This window comes from Pelobates fuscus, chromosome 3 (assembly GCF_036172605.1).
Source record: "Pelobates fuscus isolate aPelFus1 chromosome 3, aPelFus1.pri, whole genome shotgun sequence".
NCBI lineage: Eukaryota > Metazoa > Chordata > Amphibia > Anura > Pelobatidae > Pelobates > Pelobates fuscus.
Window position 1 is genome coordinate 249373730 of NC_086319.1, and position 20051 is coordinate 249393780.

Genomic DNA, 20051 nt, shown 5'->3' on the forward strand with positions numbered 1-20051 from the left:
CATGAGGCGATTTTGCAGCCTACCTGCGGGAGAAGATGTGGGAAAGTTGGCTGATCTACCCGCTGGGAAGTGTGAACGCAGAAGAGGCTTCCGTTTCCCCCCCTGCCGTAGGGGATTATCCGGGCACCAACACTCAAGCTATACTTTCCTATCACTGGAGGAACTGTATGCCTGTAATCTTTCTGTATGTGTGTCCGTGTTTCTGCATGTGTATCAGTGTGTGTCTGTGTATCTGTAGAAGTGTCATTCGGTGTATCTGAATGTGTTTCATTCTGTGTGTCTGTGTGTTAGCATGTGTGTCCGTGTATGTATCTGTATGTGTTATACAAAAGGAGGGGCGGGGGAAGATGCATGGGGGCTAGGGGGCCCAGGGCACTTTTTGCACCAGGGCCCTGTGATTTGTAGTTACACCTCTGATCTCAAGTCACACATGTTATGTCAATGCTCATGGTTTAACTTGACTCTGTGCTCCAAAAATAAAGAATGTAAAAAAAGAAAAAGTAGGATTTCTTCAATCTTTAATATACATGAAATATTAGCAATACTATATTTGGGGCTAGGGATATTTTAAGATCTACCCATCTGCTGGTGTTGAAAGTATACTGCACTACCATATAAGGGACAAAACTCAATAATATGCTCAAAGCTACCTCTAACTTCAAGTGATCCTCCCAAGAAGAGATAGAGAATACATATATTCCAAGCAAACTGAATTGGTTTGTTTGTGACCATTCCATAATGGCCAACAAACCATTTTTAAGAGACACCAAAGATGATCTTACCAATCAACAGTTTATTGATCTAATTGAAAAGGTAGTTAGTGGAGGATTTTCATAAGAACTGATCATTCATGGTCTACCAGTCACTCCTATAGATGGATCAATTTACATCTTTGTGCCTCTTGATAGTATTCATTAGAATAATTATTCAAGAGATCAATACAGATGGACTTCTAGAGGAAACAACAAGCAGTACAAGGGGGCGGGGCCTGACTGCCAAGATGGCCGGACGTGCTCCATGAGGGCTCCCATGCCATCGAGCACATATATGATTATCCCGAGCAATCCAACCATGCCAGCAGCACAAAGTGCCCAGAAACTGGTACAGGACCACACAGGGAACAAAACGACACCTGTCCCACATCGACAAGTCAAATGAGCACCCTTACCGGCCATGCGGCCTACACAGGAGCGGAGCCTGCGGCGCGGGGGAGGCTGCCGATCCCCCAGCACGGGTCCTGCTCATACGTCCCACTCGGAGGTTGCCCCGCTACCCCCCCTCTGGACCGGTGGGGGATATCCCGGTCCTCGCTGGGGATGACTACCCCCACAACGCGACTCAACAAAGCGACTAAACCCACAAATGCACGGGACTGCAGGGGTGCACACAAGATGGCGGCATGAAACACCCTCATCACACCGCCCAAGTGCACCCTCACATTCTTTTACCGGCTACGCACCAGCCTTTGGACGTCGCTCCACACAAGAGGTCGGCACTTCAAGCTGGCGATGCAAAGTGTAGCGGCGTGGATCCGCCCAGCTACCCGACGCCTCCTGAGTAGAGGCCCATCCCGAGCCCCCAGACAGCGCCTTCCTCAGAGCTCAACACAGCAGGAAACGCCGACATGCCTCCCAGGCACCAGCCGTCGCCCTCCAACGTTCCAGAATGAGACCAAGCTTGCACACTTCACCTACTACTCGGCAACACCGGAATCAAAGTAGCAAAACCCCGCGCTCATACCCCCGAGCAAATGGCCGCGAGGCTTACTGGAAAGCAACACAGCCTCCAACTGGCGACGGACTCGAGCGGGGAACCCCTCCAAGGCATACCGGTGGCAAACTCCTGCCGCAGCGCCAACACCACAGGTACCCATGGCCCACCTGTCAAGCCTCAAGGGTAGGCGTCGGCTGACTGGGATAACATACACCAGAGATGGACTGTACTCATGAAGGGACAATACATGGTCCTATAGTACTCCCAGGATCTCTAAGTGAACTCACCTATTCATGCTGACATACTTACTGGTGGACAACCTAGCATAATTGATTCTATATTACAAATAGTGCACGTTTTGTTTTGTTTTCCATTTCATCACAAATGCGCAAAGTCTTAGCCAGGACAGAGTATATCTTTATTAACGAAATACGTGTAAGGTCTTGGATACGCCAAAGTTCATCTGGTTTAAGATTAACATCTAATTTTCTTTTATTAGTATTCTTGTAAGCCTGTTTCACAAGCCTGTTTCTATAAGCCTGTTTCCATAAGCCTGCTCTATACTATGTCCAAGCTTTTAAATATACTGCGAGGGATTTTATCGCAATACCACGCCCCGCACTAGACACTCACTAGTTTAGCCTGCATACCTAATTGCCACTTTTTGTTTTCATCGTTTCCCAATGCAAGCAACATGGCATAGGGCTACACTAATAATATATTTTCGATCCTGTAAGCTTGCTCGCATATGCATCCACTAAGTAACGTGTATAGCCTGCCAGTTCCGTGTATTCAGTTAGTTTTCTCGCAGTATGTTTACCAGAATCTTGTGCCTCACCTGTTGACCTTGGTAATACTCAAAACACTTGAAAATGTGCAGTTGTAAATCTTGAAAGGTCTCAGGGACCCACTGTTTATCAATGTCTGACAATCTTGATGCATAACTTTACCTATTTCTATCTTGTCTCAAGCGTTGAACACTCCTCTAAGCTACAGCTCATAAAGTTGACCTCTCATGATAATATAAAAAATGTGCAAATTACCTATATACCCCATTGTTATTGATGTCAATAAAACGTGTGTGGAATGCCGTCGTGGTACCACATATGCACTACAAAATAAAGAATTTAAAAAAAAAAACAAGCAGTGCAAGCAGTAAGTGGAGACACAACAAAAGGTTGGTTTTAAAGTATCCTTCCAAAAAAGGACAAATCCATGCATATAGCACATAGTTAAATACATTAATACTATATAATGGTGATTGAACACCCCACCATTAAATCTTAAGCTCTCTGTAAAAAACAAAATGGTGTCCCCTTCATCTGTTTTCAGACTTTAGGCTCAGTCCCTACTTCGTCATGCACCATGTTCCTGGATGCCGGCAGGGCATGCTTTAAAATAAAAACATACCCAAAGAGCAGTTCTTTGGAAATCAAGGATGTATATATATATATCTATCTCCATGGTATTCACATAAATAATTATAAAGCATACCGGTCTGACTCATAATAGCCATTGAGCATTTCACAGTAAAAGGCTCAAGGATCCTCTGACATATTTCCATTAAACATATATGTAATCACTAGCTCACAAAATCTACAAATAACCATTAAGTCAAGGTAAGTGGAGCTACAAAGTCAGGCTGTCTGGATTTTTTTTCTCAAGGCTTTAATTGGGGACTTAAAAAAAAAAAAAAAAAAATACCAAACCACTAAATATACATATACAAGCAAACCTACTAAAAAGTGTGCCCTCTGGAACACCAACACAATAGTAAAACAAAACAGATAAGTAGGAATGCAAGAGGGTGAAGTGGTCACTTCTAAGGTGTAAATAGAAAAATAAAACCTTATAATATAACAGCGTCGTGGGCAATATCTACAAAAAAGATATACAAATCGCACAGTGTGCCAAAAGTATGAGTATAAAGACACGCAAGATGTATATGTTAAACTCACAAAATATTGGGGACTGCTTGCTGTACAATGTTGGGGACTTGCTTGATGTACTCTTATCTACACCTTGCAGTGGATTATATGCTGATTTTACCTGGACCTTTTGTAAGTGAATTTTGTAATAAATCTTTGAAGTTTTAATTTCATCTGCACTATTATTTGGTTTATTTATTTTACAAGTGCTAAAGAAGACTTGTTCCATATTACTCTGAAGACCACTTCTGATTAAGGATGATGGGTCAGATATTCACTTCTATTTTGTGAGTTTAACATATACATCTTGCATGTCTTTATACTCATACTGTTGTCACAGGGAGACTCTTGTTTTAATATTGTCAACCCTATGGAACCCTATGAAAGAGAAGCCCTAAATGACACAATGGGCTTCTTCATTGTCTATTGTGCTCCTTAGGGCTTGTCTTATACAGGATCCAAATTGTAGAGAGAATTTTGAATATATATTTAACATTTTTATGGGGCTTATACATTCAATGGTGTATAACTCAAACCTGTTATACAGGGCTCCAATTGTGGTGGAGAGTTAGAGCATAAAAAGCATTCAGCGAGTGTGATAACAGTGGAGTTGTAAAGATAGGCGAGTGTAGAATATGAGCTATTGATGCCTGACTTTTACTTTTACTTGTCATTTTACAATGGTTCAGTGTTTAATGAATAAAGTACATCAACCACCAGTTTGTGCAATGTCTAAATATTATCTCACTTCAATTGTTTATATATGTAACCCCTCTTAACCCCTTCAGGACCGGCCTGTTTTTGCGATGTTCGTTAAGGACCAGGGCTCTTTTAACACTTTTGTGGTGTTTGTGTTTAGCTGTAATTTTCCTCTCTCTCATTTACTGTTCCCATACAAGTTATATATATATTTTTCAGGACAAAAATGGCTTTCTTTACATACCATTATTTGTATCATGTAATATAATTTACTTAAAAAATAAATAAATAAATATGGTGTAAAATTGAGAAAAAAATTTTTTTTTTTTACTTTTGCTTGAGAAATCTTTTACTTACCATACCTACGAAAGCTAATGAAAAAAACTGCTAAATAGATTCAAAATGTTGTCCTGAGTTTAAAAACACCCAGTGTTTACGTGCTTTTTTGCTTTTTTTTGCAAGTTATAGGGCTATAAGTACAAATAGGAAATTGCTGTTTCAAAATATATATTTTTAAAATGTATCAATTGTGACTTTGTAACACTATTATCTGTCACAAATCTCTGAATGTGTACACCCCACATGTACATATTTTTTCAAAGTAGACAACCCAGGGTATTCAATATGGGGTATGTCCAGCCTTTTTTAGTAGCCACTTAGTCACAAACACTGGCCAAAGTTAGCGTTTATATTTGTTTGTGTGTGAAAAAAGTAAAAAACTAAATTGAATGCTAATTTTGGCTAGTGTTTGTGACTAAGTGGCTACTAAAAAAAGACTGGACATACCCCATTTGCAATACCTTGGGATGTCTTCTTTTGCAAATGGTATGCCATCATGGGGTAATTCTCATTCCTGGGCTACCATACGTTCTCAAAGACAACATAACCTGCCAATTTTCAATGTAAAAATATTTGACCCTTATATTTGACCCTGTAACTTTCAAAAATGCTATAAAACCTGTACATGGGGGTTACTGTTATACTCGGGATACTTTGCTGAACACAAATATTAGTGTTTCAAAACAGTAAAACGTATCACAACAACTATATCATCTGTAAAAGTGCTGTTTGTGTGTGACAAATGCAAAAAAGTCACTTTCACTGACAATACCATCGCTGTGATATGTTTTACTGTTTTGAATCACTAATATTTGTGTTCAACTAAGTCTCCTGAGTAAAACAGTACCCCCCATGTACAGGTTTTAGGGTGTCATAGAAAGTTACAGGGTAAAATACAGTGCTAGCAAATTAAATTCTCTGGACTTTCGGCCTGGGTTGTCAGGCAGGTACCTCAAATTGCAATTAATAAAATTACTTAATTATGTAAAAATATTACATAAATAAACACGTAGAATTTGAATATATATGCATGTTTATATATTTGAAGTCTACATGTATATTTATATAATTATTTATGTAATTTTGTATGACATATGTATATTTTGTATTATTTTTATTTATTTATATATACTTAGATTTATATACAATTTCGTTCTAAGTGTATTTTAATATATATATATTTATATATATATTAATATCAAAATACAGTTAGAATAAAATTTCATATAGATGTATACTTTTTTTTTAAATGTTTATTGTCGAAATTGGTATCACTAGAAGTGTGGGGGACACAAGGCGAGAGCACCAACATATCACATTTGTTTACAGTGCCAAAGAAAATAGCCAATTTTACAATATGTATTAACCTATTTAGTAGCATGTTAAATTGTCCATGCAGAAATTTGGTACATAGCTATTCAAAATAATAAACATGTAAAGTAAAAATTCCAAAATAGTTCTGATAAACAGCTCTTAATGTGAATTTAACTTGCCAGGATAAAAAAAAATGTAAACTGGATATTTACTGACATGGAATTCTATGCATGGAGACACAATGTAGAACACTCTTATTGCCCAGCTATTTAATAAAAGTTTACATTTGTAAATTACCTCTTAAGATTTCCCAAGGTAATAACCAGATAGTTTTACTTTTGTTATGTTTAGCATGAACTATGGGAAATTCTCAATACCACTTGTGTCTTGTGAGTAAGTTTAACCCACTGTTTCACATCAATACACATGAGCATATAAAAAAATGCATATGTTGAGTAAGCATGATGAATTATATTTTTATGAATTTTTAAATACTGATTTAAAAGTCTTTTTCAAACTAGTTTATTGGAATTTTTTTATCAATATAATATAGTTATGGATTGTGTTTTAATAAATGTCATTTTGATGTTCATGCTGATTCTACATTTAAGAATTGTAGTTCTATGATTTATATTTGCTTAACATGTTCTTATAATAAGTTCACACCAATATCAAAATGTTCATAAATTTAAAAAAAAGTGAGGCTGTTGACCAAATCAAAATATATCAATGACAATGATTCCATCTTAACTGGGTAAGTAAAGAAATGGGTAGAAATGGTGCGCTATTCCACACCTTGCACACTATCATTTTACCCTAATAATCAGGGGAAGAAACAATCCTCATTAGGAGTGATGGCTAAATGGCCAGTTTGATAACAAAATATTAAAACATCATAATGCACTATATCAACAAAAGAAAACGGCCCGCAATGTGAGTAATAAAAATGTTCACTAACGTTTTCATGAGCAGTAACCGCTCAATTAGCACAGCTTAGCAGGGAACCCGTCAGGTTTCTGTATATCCCTTGAAGCAACACTCATTTCCAACAATGAAAGTAGGATAGAGAATATAGATCGGAAATAAATATTTATTCCAGATAAAAGAAAAACATAAATTTCCTTACATATAAAACTCCCAACGTGAGCGCAATCAATGTCCCAAACTTAAGCTAACGATACTTAACTTATCCTGCTCCCCGCACATGAAACCTTGATTCCCATATATAAAAATTATTATACTCCTCTTTCCATTGCAAAAGGGGCACGTGTTAAGTTGGCATGTGCAACCATGCTATTCCGCCCATAATCTCCATGTAGAAAAAACAAATATTCATATCAGAAACAGGTTAACTGTGTTCCTTGGCTTGTTTAACTATGATACCATGATATTCCATCCATAATCCCCATGTTTAAAAACATCTATTCACAGGTTCCTATCAAAACAGGTAAAATGTGGTGTTTGCACATACATGTACTATATTAAATCAGTAATCCAGTCCTACAAATGTATTGACTCATTATAGACTTTTTCCATTATATATTTAACTTTATTATATATGCAACTTAGTAACAAGCACTGCATAAAAGAACACATTTTAAGTTACAACAGAGTCATTACCATATATTTGTGTAAAATTTATACTGACACCTAGTGATAGTGTTGAGCATTGCAGCCAATCATCCCATCATCCCCATATTTTGTTTAGTATGTCCCTGGAAACAGCAAGCAAGAGGTGCCAACTTTTTGGCCTACAGAGCCTTTGTCAAGTCATAAACACAAGTGAACTATCACTCTTTCATATACCAAATACAATGTGCAATAATTAATCACATTAATTAAACAATAATTAAATCAAACAATTCTCATTTCCTGTGCACTTCTGGACACAAAAAAGGTGTATGCTGAGACTTATGCATTAAATATGAAAAATAAAACTTTTAGTTTTTTTAATTCGCGTATAGGAATCATGGGGATTTTTAGCTTCCTGTAGTGAACTCAGCCCAATATATCAATACCTCAGTCCAATACCACCTTCAATAAAATGTGACATCTTTGTCTGAGGTGCTATGGACAATTTCGATAGAGAAGAAGGTTCCGTGTCAGGAGTGTATGATACACATCATATGGTACTGGTTTTGTTCCTGATAGCGACTGGATGTTTTATTAGAAGAAACTGTACAGAAAAGTACACACTGACATTTGATGTTACATCACAAAGTGTAAATAAAGAAATAGGCACTCACAAACTGCAGTGCCATCAAAAGTAAAAAAAATTAAGTTCTCCTTTTCTTTTACCTTTGTTCCAAGCAGTGAATTAAATATTACATTACATTAAAAAAGGCAGGACAAGATTTGGATCTTGTATAGGGGGTTATTCATTATTTCATTTTCACAACATTTTATTGTTTAATACAAGATAAGGTTGAAAAAAGCACCCATAACCACAGTCCCATAATAGCTCACTTTTTAAAAATGTGTTCCTGATTGAAGGGCAGTTGATGTAAATATGATGTAATATGTGGAAATCACTTTTGTGAAACATAAGAAAATATTGCACTTGGAGTTTTCTTCTCTGCTACAAGGAAAGTCCTTGAAGTTTTTTTTTTAAAACCAAATTAGGCCTCCCTTACTTTACTTTCATAAGTAAACCAGTAAGATATTAAGGCAGCTGATCACAATAGACTCTAAAGTCACAAATAGGTCACAATTCTCAATTTAATTCTATAGGCAAAAAGATAGTTAATAATTCTCAACTGTTTTTGGTCATTTAAAAAAAAATCAGCTGTATTTAATACCAACTGATATTCAAGCAGTAAACTCCAAACGATAAATTGGTCCACTCCAGCCCCCACCATTGTTCAGCGGGTGGAATCTAATAATGTAATAAATGGGGTTGACATAGTGTTTCCCCCATATTCCCCCCATATAATAAATTGGGGTGGATCGGACCTGCATACCTATTTAACTCTATCAACACAAAGTCTAAATGTTACCCTTATGGGAATCTTGAAAAAGGTTGTGAATTCTTAGAGTTGGATTCTTGAATGGGAGAAAGCAGCTACCTGGGAATGATGTTGAAAGGGCCGGCCAACTTTCAGCATTGCGTCTTCATGTGGAGCGAGCTATTGAATGGATCAAGACATTTCAGACAGTCCCCCTGCTGACAGATCCATAGCCAGCTATAGGGGGCCATGTGATCGCTCTTTGAGAGCGATCACATGGCCCCCGGGGGCTTCTTTTGCTGTGGGAGGGCTGCCTGGGCTGTGAGGCAGTCCTACCGAAGTGGAGCACCGGGAACCTCTATATACAGAGTAACATGGCTCCCTCTATATACAGTGTAACATGGCTCCCCTCTATATACAGAGTAACATGGCTCCCCTCTATATACAGTGTAAACATGGTTCCCTCTATATACAGTGTAAACATGGCTCCTCTCTATATACAGAGTAACATGGCTTCCCTCTATATACCGTGTAAACATGGCTCCCTCTATATACAGAATAACATGGCTCCCCTCTATACAGGGGCGTACCTGGAGCATTTGGCACCCGGGGCGGATCTGTATATAGAGGGAGCCATGTTACTCTGTATATAGAGGGAGCCATGTTTACACTGTATATAGTGTAACATGGCTACCCTCTATATACAGAGTAACATGGCTCCCCTCTATATACAGTGTAAACATGGCTCCTCTCTATATACAGAGTAACATGGCTCCCCTCTATATACAGTGTAAACATGGCTCCTCTCTATATACAGAGTAACATGGCTCCCCTCTATACAGGGGCGTACCTGGAGCATTTGGCACCCGGGGCGGATCCTTTATTTGGCACCCCCCTCCCCAACTTTGAAATGTAAAAAACAGCTGCAATTTTTTTTTAAATGTATGTTTATGCAGTGTGTGTATAGTGTGTAAAGTGTGTGTATATTGTGTGTATAGTGAGTGTGTATAGTGTGTACAGTGTGTGTATATTGTGTGTATAGTGAGTGTGTATAGTGTGTGTGTATAGTGTGTATAGTGTGTGCAGTGTGTGTATAGAGTGTGTATAGTGTGTGTATGCAGTGTGTGTAGTGTGTGTGTATAGTGTGTGCATAGTGTATGCAGTGTGTGCAGTGTGTGCATAGTGTGTACAGTGTGTGTGTATATTGTGTGTATAGTGTGTGTAGTGTGTATATAATGTGTGCAGTGTGTGCAGTGTGTATGTAGTGTGTGTGTATAGTGTGTGCATAGTGTATGCAGTGTGTGCATAGTGTGTACAGTGTGTGTAGTGTGTGTATAGTGTGTATAGTGTGTGCAGTGTGTGTATAGTGTGTATGCAGTGTGTGTATAGTGTATGCAGTGTGTGTATAGTGTGTGCAGTGTGTGTATAGTTAGTGCAGTGTGTGTATAGTGTATGCAGTGTGTGCAGTGTGTATGCAGTGTGTGTAGAGTGTGTATAGTGTATGCAGTGTGTGTATAGTGTGTGTATAGAGTGTGCAGTGTGTGTATAGTGTGTGCAGTGTGTATAGTGTGTGCAGTGTGTATGCAGTGTGTGTAGTGTGTGTATGCAGTGTGTGTAGTGTGTGTGTGCATAGTGTGTACAGTGTGTGTATAGTGTGTACAGTGTGTGTGTATATTGTGTGTATAGTTTGTGTATATTGTGTGTAGTGTGTGTATAGTGTGTGCAGTGTGTGTATAGTGTGTATGCAGTGTGTGTCCCCAAGCCCCTAGTCACACAACCAAATAAAAAAAGCCCCTACCTACCCCCCTCACCCTAAAAAATAGTGAAGGGGGAATAAAATTACTACCCTGTAAAGTAAAATTCAACTTACTATTCAACGTCTTCTTCTTCTAAAATCTTCATTTTTTTAGCCCCAAAAAAGGCCAAATAAAAAGCCATCATACCCGTCGAACTTAAAAATAAAATAAAAAACCCGAGCACAAAAAAAAATTAATCCATCTTCACCCATGGAGGGCTCCGTGTCAGTGTTTATCAGGGATCCTTAGGATAGGTGTCAATCCATATCTGCCAAGTGACCCTATGTAGGGGGAACAGTCCCTATTCTGCTCTGTGTCAGTGTCTGGAGGGAGTATCTGCAGTAACACAGAGTGTCTGGGGGGAGTATCTGCAGTAACACAGGGTGTCTGGAGGGAGTATCTGCAGTAACACAGAGTGTCTGGGGGTAGTATCTACTTGTAACATTTATATGCACTAAAAAAAAAAAATAATAAATTGAAAAAAAATAAAAAATGGTTGCAGCTTCCGAATTAATCTAAAATGGATGCTGTCCAGTAGGTGGGAGGGTCTGCTAGGGAGGGTGTGCTGCTGATTGGCTGTAATGTGTCTGCTGACTGTGAGGTACAGGGTCAAAGTTTACTCAATGATGACGAATAGGGGGCGGACCGAACACCGCATGTGTTCGCCCGCGGTGGCGGACGCGAACATGCTATGTTCGCCGGGAACTATTCGCCGGCGAACAGTTCGGTACATCACTACTAAGCATATTAAGGGTACAGTAGTTGCTAATTCCCGGCAATACTTAGTATATGTACTTATATGTTACAGGAGGGACTAGTACAGTGTATCAGTATGGTCTATCCGCAAATCATCATTCTCTGCATATTGGTGTATTATCTAGCTCTGCATGTCGGTATCACTTAAGATAGACTGTAGATAGGCATGCTGTAGAGTAAGTGTGCCCCTGGTCGCATTATTAGTAGCACGTTACATTGCAGCATCATAAGTTAGCATAAAGAGGGTCAGCAAAAGTGAAAATCAAAATATAAAATATAAAATACAAGTATTGCAGTTTTACAATGCTAGAGACATCTCTTACATGGCTGCGTCTAGCTAGTTGCATGGGAAGATACATGCTTTAACTATTAACTTAAGTTGGACAAACAGGTATATGTATCGCTCAGCTATATCGATCAAGAGGGCAACTTGAAGAACAAGGGAAAGATATGTAGGTGAGTAAGTCCCAACTTGTAGATGGTGGGTCTTCCCTGGTAGGTGAGTATGTCGTCAGCCCACTCCCAATGCCGGAAAGCACAAGTCCAGTGCGTTTAAGGTCCCAATGTCCATGCCTGTCAGAGTGTCTTGCGGGGGTTAATTCCTAGCAGCACCGGCTCGATAAGAGCGATCTTAGGCGGACGTTGTTGTTGGTGGATTCTTGCAGAAGCTGGGTCCGAGGTCGTACGGAGGAAAGAGAGCGAGTGTCTCTAGTCGGTGGGGTGCAGTACTTCTGGTGGAGGGTCCGTTAGTCTGCAGTCTCTTGGGCCGCTTATGCCTCCGTGTGTGCGTAAGATTCTTCCGGGTGGTCTCTGCTATAGCCTGCTTCCCATGTGGGTCAGGTAAGGTGTGGGTGGGTAAGCGTTGTGTTTTTGCACCCTGGGGTTTTCCCCTCACCTCCCGCTGTCTGCGATTCCTCTTATCCATTGTTAGTGGGTCATGCAGGTCGGATGGGTGCTCGATGCCGCTCTCGTAGTTGGTCCCAGAAGCGGTTAAAAATCATCTCCAGGCGCTGCAAGATGTCTTGCTGTGAGCTCTGTGTCGGCAGCTTGCTTTGGGGTGCTGTGTTGTCAGCCGCCATCTTAGGTGCGCCTCGTGCAGGCTGTTGTCCGTTTGGGAGCAAGGTAGGGTCTCGGCTGATTGATCCAGTCACCCTGTGTGGACCGGGATAACCCCCGCCGGTTCCTAAGGGGGGGGGGGGGGTAGGAGGCTCATACATCGAGGGATCCGTTTGTGGTTTTACCGTCCAGGAGAGCGGCCGCCTCTCCTCGGCTCGGCAACAGTCAGGCCTCGTTTGCATGTTGCGGGTTCCCGGGCAGTAGGTATGTCGAGTTTGGTGCCGTCTGGTGCCCCCGGGTTCCCCCTATACCGCTTGTGCCTTTTGGTGGGTGAATTAGTTGGATTTCAGGGTTTGTCCCTTATTATGTCGCGTTTTTCAGGAGCTGATGTTTAGCACGTCCGTCCAGCTCAGCGGTTAGGCTCCGCCTCCATATTTAAGTAATCTTTTAACATAATTAGGTGATTTGATTAATTAACATTTGATTGACATGCCTGACAACACAGGGAGAAAGTGCAGAGAATTTAATTTGCAAGCACTCAAATATTAGTGTTGGTAATTTGGTAAATTGTATTGTATTACAACGATGATATTTTAAGTAAAAGTGACGTTTTTTGCATTTTTTTTTTTACAAACAAGCGGCACTTTTATGGACTATATTATTGTTGTAATATGTTTTACTGTTTTAAAACACTAATATTTGTATTTAGTGAAGTCTCCCGAGAATAAAAGTACCCCCCATGTACAGGTTTTATGGTGTTTTGGAAAGTTAGAGAGTCACATATAAGGCTTGCATTTCATTTTTTTGACCTTGAAATTTGCCAGATTGGTTATGTTGCCTTTGAGAGAGTATGGTAGCCCAGGAATGAGAATTACCCCCATGATGGCATACCATTTGCAAAAGTAGACAACCCAAGGTATTGCAAGTGGGGTATGTCCAGTCTTTCTTAGTAGCCACTTAGTCACAAACACTGGCCAAATATTCGTTTTTTGCTTTTTTTCACACAAAAACAAATATGAATGCTAAATTTGGCCAGTGTTTGTGACTAAGTGGCTACTAAAAAAGACTAAACATACCCCACTTTCAATACTTTTGGTTGTCTACTTTTTCAAATGGTATGCCATTATGGGGGTAATTCTCATTCCTGGACTACCACACCGTCTCAAATGTAACATTACTAATCTGGCAAATTTCAATGTGAAAATGGAACAATGTTTGACCCTGTAACTTTCCAAAACACAATAAAACCTGTTAATAGGGGGTACTGTTGTACTCGTGAGATATCGCTGATTACAAATATGTGAATTTGTTTGCAGTAAAACCTAACAGTATTATGACATTCACAGCCAAAATGTCAGACGGAAATACAAATTTAAAAAAAAAATCTTATTTTCTCACATTTTTTTTTAACATTTTATTCATAATAAATTATGTTCCATATATGAATAGTTAATGATAAATTAAAGCCCTGTGTCTCCTGAACAAAATGATATATAATAAGTGTGGGCGCACTTAATGTGACAGCTGTGAATTACGGTTGAACAGACATTTAGCAAAAATTCCAGTTTTTGTTTACGTTTTGTTTTGATCAGAACTTGCACTATTGACTCCGTCCTGAAGGGGTTAATAAAAGCACAATTTAAAAAAAAAAACAACCTATAATTACAATATTTACTAGATGAGAAAGAGGCAAGAATAGATCAAATATACTAAATATGATTTACGTAAAATGTTAAAGTATTAGTCTGCATTATCTACACCTGCCACATAGCCACTGTTTTGTCTTTCTTTTGATGCCTATACAACTGTAGTTGTACATTTTCACTTTAGTTCGGTGCAACAAATTAGTGATATGATCTTCATCTCATGACACATTGACGATGACAAGGCCAGGCTATGTCCAAATAACAAAGTTGCACTGGGTACAGTTGGTCACTAGTATTTGTGTTTGTACCTGATCATATTACTGATGTGCCTTCTTTAGATTTCCATGGGTATCTAAGCAAAAAGTTGGATTTTGGATGTGTAGGATCTCAATAGAGCACAAGTCCTTGTATTTAAAAGGGCATTTAAGTTCCAGAACTGCATCTCCATGACAGTCACATGTTGAGATCCCATCAGGTGATGCTGCAAAGAATGGGTAAGGCGGGTAGATGACAAGGCCTGTGCGTTTCAAAACAAAGTTTGTGTGTACTGTTGTCATGTGCCGATAAAACTCATCTCTTGCAGTGTCTTTGTGCTCAGTACCCCATTTTACTGAGAGGATGTGGGAGGTGCTCTTGGTATCATACTGCATGACGGTCCTTACAGCTGAAGCACCATCTGCATTGCATTTGATGACCCTGTGGATGTTGCTGGCAGTCACTCTTCCTCTTCTCTGAGCACTCCAAAGGTGTGACTGGGACTGAGCAACAGTTGCTTGAGACAGATTGTCAACCTGTGCCTTGGTGGGAATGGCATCATCGATTATAGTCTATAGTGGAGAGCAATTGTCAACATTAGTTAGTCTCACTAATCTGTATGGGAGTTGTGGGTAGTCTACAGCATCTTCTGTTTCTGAAACAGGGTTGGTGTCACTACTGTCCCTGACTAAAACTGTTGCAGTGGGCAGGATCTCTGTCAGCTCTGCAAAGGCTTGTTGTTGCTCCTGGATAGATAACCCTGGCTGGCCCTTCCTTCCTTTTTTTTTTATCTCTGTCTGCTGTTCAATACCTTACCATACTTTGGATGTGACATGTCAAGATTTTCAGCAGTACAGCTAGCCATGTTTTGCTTTTCACATTTCTTCCACTGACATGGGATATCAGTACATGACACTTTAGTTCAGTCTCTGCTTTGTGTAATGCTTTCAATGGCAAACAGTAGAGCAGCAATGTGACTGCAGGCCTCTCCTAAACCTGCTGCACAAATGCAGTGGGTTGCAACAATACAGCCATTTCTACCAACACAAACCCAGGGTTTGTATTTTTCTTCTTTGATCTGCTGTGCTGGAGCCACTGTGGGAGCGACAAAAGCAACAGGACTTGTTTCAGATAGATCATGCTGCTTGATGTTTTGGACATGATCACATACGAAATAGTTATAAGCCTCTAGTGACGTATAGGCTCGCAAAGCCTCACCCGTACAAGGGCCTAGAGTCTTAATCAGGTAGTTATAAAGGTAGAGATACTAAACAGCATCCGCAGCATACCAGCCATCATCTAGATTGTATGGATCTGGCAAAGACAGAATCTGATCTTCAAATGAGAGCTAATGTACCTATTGGAATCAGATTTGTCCAACTGGAGAACATAAGCAGAAAGATTTGACATATTTCTCCATCAGTGTGTCTCTGAAAACAACTGCCTGCCTTCTTTCTGTCTGGATGCTCCTGCCTGTCTTTGGGCTCCCTCTCCTTGCAGTCACTTCTCTACTCTGCTTTGCGCTTCCAGGTCCCTAGTGTTCAATGTCAAAAAAGTGGTTCTGTTAAATTGCAGAGTGACTGGAAGAATGTGCAAACAACCAATATTAAAACTGCTAAGAGGAAATCTTAATGATCCCCTAAATTATATGATTCATCCAACGTTTACCTTTCTGCTGCCAACCCCGCTTGCTCTTCAACTCTGCTTTGTGTATTCTCAAAACTGTCCATCTACAAAATCAAAGCAGAGCATAATTATCTTCAGCTGGGGAAATTCCAGACTACTATTAGTAAGCTTAAGGTCTCTTTTGAAGATCAGACTCATTGCCAGTCACTGCCTGAAGTAAAAGTATTATACAAGGAAGTGACAGAACTTCTAGTGTCATGTAGGCTACTGATCAAAAGTCAATGGAAGAAATAGGAAAAGCAAAACATAGTTGTAGGCTACTGCTGATGGATAATTGATGTGTGTACCACATTAATTTCATCATCACCGTGAGTTTAGTTTGAGTGAATGCCTCGCTGCGTAGCGCTAGGCTACAGCGCACTATCCATTTCACCGTCAAAAGCTCACGTCTGTGCCATCCGATCTGAGCAACAGAAAATGATCATAGCCTTTTTAGTTAGATAATAGGGAAATAGACCATCTACCATAGCCTAACATATTGTAAGTCAAACAGCAACAGTCACTAAAAGAACTACTCAATGGTAGGCTGAGGGTCATTTATAAATTATGGTAGTAGACTAGCCTTTAGTCTACATCTACTATGACCAAGGTTAGGCATTTCATTTATTGCTATCTCCTGAATTAGTTAATCAGTCCCTCAATGATCATGTTAACTATTTCTGAACTTTCACCACGTCTGTTTTTGAATCAATTTACCTGTTGAAATGTAGATTAGGCTATGGCTGACGGTGGGTCTCCCTTCCAAGCAATTTACTAGTGGTGCCATCTGAGAATGCTTTGGCTTTTGCCACCCGGAAGAACGTCTATTATTGTTGTGACGTCATGGTTAATTGCTGTATATATATGTGCCTAACCACTAGCTTCAAAGATGTGTTGATAGATTGCTTTCCAGGTTTAAAGATAAGGTCCAGGACACTCTTCTACTGGGAGATTTAAATTGTGTGATATATACAGCATTAGACAGACATGTGCCAGGTAAGAAAAAAAAAACGTAACCCTACAAATTCTGTGGAAAATCAATTATAAAGTATTAATTCAAAATACCACTGGAATGATATTTGGAGATTAAACTACACATTCTACTCTAAGCCTCATTTATCATACTCCAGATTAGATTTTTTGGTGAAATCTCAAACAATTCAATTCTGTAAGTTAGTTTTTATTAAGGACACTATGTGGACAGACCACTCAGCAGTGATCCTAGACACTGGAATATATATGAATGATGAAAATAGGTCAAACTGGAGATTAAATGAGAGATTGTTGTCAAACAGTAGAAATATGGAATATTTATCCGATAAAATTAAATTATATTTCAGAGAAACCACAATTAGAGACACATCACTTCCAATGATTTGATGTGCTTTTAAGAGTGTTATTTGAGGTGTTCTTATTAAATTTGGACAGAAAATAAAAAAAAAACAGGGTCTATCTCTCAATCAATAATATATTGAATCATGCAATCTAAATATAGAAAATAAAAATTCTCCAACAAAATATAGAAGTATAGAAATTTCAAACACATCGGATAAGATCAACAATAAATTAACGGACAGAGTCAACTATGCCTTACAAAAGCTAAACCAGAAATGGTGCTACAAAGGCAAATAAAATGATAAAATGCTTAATAACATATTGAAAATTTGTAAGACTATGACCAGGATAGAAAAAGTAATCATCGATGGCCATATTCATAGAACTCTAAAATCTATTGGTCAGGCATTTAACAACTTCTGTGTGCAGCTATACAATCTGTCAGATGACCGCCAACATACAATGATACAGCTGAAACAGAACAAAAGTCCAAGAATGTTATTGGCAGGGCACATATTGTACATACTAGATGGCAGTGTGTAAATAAACTAGATAAGGCCATCAGATGGCACACTTGAATAGAATATACTGTAGTAGCCTGTAGCAGCAGAGACAGATTATTACTAAAGAAGATTAATTAAAAGAGCAAATGTTGTGTGTTCCCCTGTTTAACATTGCCCAGAGCATAACACTGCCTCCATTCCAAAGTACGGTACATCCTGCTGCCATCTTTTCCCCAAGTAAGCGCCGCACAAACTGCACTCTTTGTAATGGTCCACCATTAAGTTTTTCAGCAATTTTCAGCATTTTGAGCTACAGTAATTCTTCTGTGTGATCAGACCAGACGGGCTAGTCTTCATTCACCACGTGCATCAATGAACCTTAGACGTTCATAACCCTGATGCTAGTTTACTGGTTGAAATTCAAGAACTGATTGTTCACTTGATGCCTAATATATCCCACCATTTGATTGGTGTCATTGTAACGACATATGTCAATGTTATTTACCTCACCTGTGAGGGGTTTTAATGTTGTGGCTGATCAGTGTATATAGCAGTATTGTTTCCTTAAGCTCTGTCTTCATTTTCATTTGGAAGTGGGTGACAATGGGGGTGGAGCTAAGGAGTAAATAATTTTGGCAGTTTTCTTTTCTCAAGAGCCATGTATCCGGCATCATTAAAAAAATAAAAAAAAATCAGGATATATGATATATATATATCTCTATCTATATTTAGATATATATCTATATCTATATATATCAGGATATTGGATTGTAACACATGCATTCTGTAGCTAATTGAATATGACTTTAAAAAAATTGGTGTGTGAACATGTATCATTGTATCAAGCAGATGTTTGTCATTGTTTACTCAATCTGCACAAAGTAGTTATATTTGATGTGTCATTAAAAAAAGCGGGTTAAAGGCTTATCTGCTATTCACTTGTTTTCACAAACTACTTTCAAGGCCTGTGGGATTTGAAAGCAAAGTGCAAAATCACAACTTGCTTCTTTCCCACACAAGCTCAGAGATTAGACATAGCATATATTAAAGTATAATGGAATAAATATAGAATTCTATTTTCTCCATAAATGTAACTCCCATCATTACAAGAAACTTATTTTTATTGTAACCAGGTATTTAGAAGCTTTATATATTGCCTAATGTTTGTATGTATGATTTTGAGCGAAGTCATATTTTTTAATGGCCTAAAATTGGTGGCATTCTATCTGGAATATAATGCATTTATAGGTCCAGGAAGGCAAATGGCCCAGGCTATTCATCATTTGGAAGATTGTGGGCCCTTCAATGTGTCATTCATTGCTGGTATATTAGATAATCTAAAAGAGAAGTTGCAAAACGATCTTTATTCGTATGTTGTATAAAGACCTTATTATACTTGTGCTAATTGTTACTCCCTATTATTTGTTTCATAGTCAGCACTTTAGTTAATTCCATACTGATATTTATGGTAAGCAGACCATCACAAAGAAAGGAAATTAAGGTGCTCAAAAAATTACCTGAAATAGCAGAAAATGATCCTCTGCATGTGAAATCATCTTTTTTTTTTTATTTGACAATTTTTATTGTTTTGTCGATTAGTAAAACATGGGGATACAGAAAAGAAAAGAGGGGGGGGGTAGGTGAGATTAGCAAATAGGTTACAATTACATCAGATCCATTTCTAACATGTACATTTCTATCGCTTTTTATACATATTTTATAATGTTGTCGGTACACATGAAAAATTTAAATCTATCGCTGTGTAGCTTACAGTAGGTAACAGTGACTTTCATAATACAACGTATAGTGCCCTGGTCTCTGTGGTGCTAGATTAGCCCGGTGTAAGGGCGAGGTGCTGTGATGTGTTGCGTGTGTTGGAGAACCATTCAGTTTCTGCACTGTGGAGTGCTCAGTTATGTCTTAGTATTAGTGTTCAGCCTGTGTTTTTCCTTTCTGTTTTGACACTCTCGGGAGTTTGGTATTGCAGGGCTTTGAGACCTGGGTTAAGAGGACGTCCTAATGTGTGGTCAGTTAGGTCTGTCTCTTGGTGATAGTGCCGGTTTTCCGGGAATAGTTGTGGGTTATGTCACATTTTAGCCAA